This window comes from Poecilia formosa, unplaced genomic scaffold (assembly GCF_000485575.1).
Source record: "Poecilia formosa unplaced genomic scaffold, Poecilia_formosa-5.1.2 Scaffold429, whole genome shotgun sequence".
NCBI classification, from domain to species: Eukaryota; Metazoa; Chordata; class Actinopteri; order Cyprinodontiformes; family Poeciliidae; genus Poecilia; species Poecilia formosa.
In genome coordinates, this window is record NW_006800368.1 from 13128 (window position 1) to 15508 (window position 2381).

Genomic DNA, 2381 nt, shown 5'->3' on the forward strand with positions numbered 1-2381 from the left:
TCATAGACAGCAGTATTTACAGAAGCTTGAACCAGCAAGCTTAAAAAAACGACCCACACCACCTGCTGACGCGTTGATCAAATTACCAACTTTGCCTGAATTCACCCCACATGATTTATATCACTATGTCGTAAACAGTGTTTCCCCTTACACGTACAAATGACCAGATGCTAACATTTTTTTTTCCATACATGTTCGGCTGGATGTGGGCCCTGCCTGCCCGTCCACTGGAGCCGCCAGACATTTACAGAGACTGCACACAACTCTGATAACAGTCACCCAAAGGTTTACGCACATGCGGCAGCTTCAGGTTGGGTTGGGAACAGGAACCGGTCAGACGTCTGAAAAAAGGCTTTGACTCTGATCCAGTCCAAGTCTGAACCAATTCTGCCTAAAAATTAAATGACTTTTCTGTATTTGTCACCATTTCTAGAACTGTGATGATGTTTTCTTTCTAATGGCGTTGAGATGAAAAAAAAAAGACATCGGGGCTATGTCCGTTTACGGATCGAACCAAATGCTCACCCACACATTGCCCAGAGCAGATCATTTTTGCTCTGCTCGAAAAATAATTGCATGAATTTCCCCCCGCCCCTTTGCTCTTCCAAAAGCCAATCAGCCATCAGTAGCCATAAATATCGATGGCTATTGATGGTTTCCAGGTCTCTGTTCGCTGTTGAAATTAATTTTTGTGCTAAATAACAAGCACATTAAAGTTTATTCATGGTGTTTTTCATTTTGTTTTTAATGCAAAAATATTGTCAGCAGTCTGGCTGGTTATCTGTTCCACTCAGATCATCTCCTTCCTGCACAACAGTGGTGGAGAAAGTACTCAAAAAATGTACTTAAGTAAAAGTAAAACTACCACATTAACATTTGTACTTAAGTACTGGCTTTTAAAAATACTTAAGTATTAAAAGTAAAAGTACTTGCTGAATGCATTACCTAATCCCTAATACAATATCATTAAATGAACCGATCATATTTAATTTTAATACATTAGAAATGTGCCATTTTAATGAACAGTGCCACAGATAAAGCATGTTTTTATTATGTTTACTCTGTAACATAGTTTAGACTTAGATAAGTGATTCTATGCATCATAATTTCAGGGATGGAAACATCTTGTCTCCTGTCCTAACATAACATAAACTTCACTTTTTTTGCCACTAGTGGCTTTTATTTTGAAAGAAATCCAACAGAAAGGGGATGGAAAGAAGGTGGGTGAGGGAGGACATGGAACCAGGAGCCACATAGCAGAGTTGTAGTCAAGACCACCGAACCCAAGACCAAGTCAAGACCAGCACCCGGCGCTATGTGACACAAAAACATTAAGTTTTACCTTCAAAATTGCTTCACAAATTGATCTGAAACATCCACATTCCCATAAAACACCTAGATATTAAATACGTAGAGCTGAAATAAATTTAATCAGTAAAGATCCGTCCAGAAGAATCGGATCGTTCCTGAATGTCATATCAATGCAGACTTTGGTCACAGCGTTGTCCCATATTTGCGACACCTCAGTCAACATCTCCACACAATTATTCAGCGCATGAGTGAAACTTTTTTTCATGGCAGATGCAACATATGTCTCTGTACAGCTAGCTTTGCTAGCATCACGTCCACAGATCTTACCTTTCTTTAAGCTTTCCTTCGAAGTGGCGCTAAAAGTTGGACTAAATACCCACCGTCTGTAAAAACGAAGCGCTGCTGATTGTACGTTATGATTTAGCCATCTTCTGACTAGCCTAGAAGATGGCTAGTCAGACATCTTCTCCCGCTCAGAGGAAACCACTGCGCATATCTGGAGCTCCGTGCGAGTTAAGTTGGAGGCGATGGGTGACAATAGACAGGTAAGTCACGTTATTGCTTTGATTTTACGGCGCCACCTTAAGACCCTGAACTTCACATTTTAAGGACAAAAAGCGCAACGCGACTTGGATGTAACGAGTAACGCGACACTTTTGTAGAAATGTAATGAAGTAGAAAGTACAGATACCTACTGTAAAATGTAGTGGAGTAAAAGTAGAAAGTATCCATTATTAAATCTACTTTATAGTACAGATACACGAAAATTGTACTTAAGTTTGTACTTCGTTACTTCCCACCACTGCTGCACAATTTGTGGAACATGCAGCAAATATAATCTGCGCTGCCTTTTGGATTTAGACCCACAGCATCCAGATAGCGCAACGCTGCTGCGCCGTAACGTGATGATGGCTGGAACTATTAGGTTGTCCTGCGAACAAGTGACGTATACACTAGAGCAGTGGTCCCCAAACTTTTTCCTGTGAGGGCCACATAGCTGTTCCTTTCTCTGGTCGGGGGCCGGTCTCACGTTTTGTAGAAAGAAACCTTAGAAAATTCTTGTCGACGGG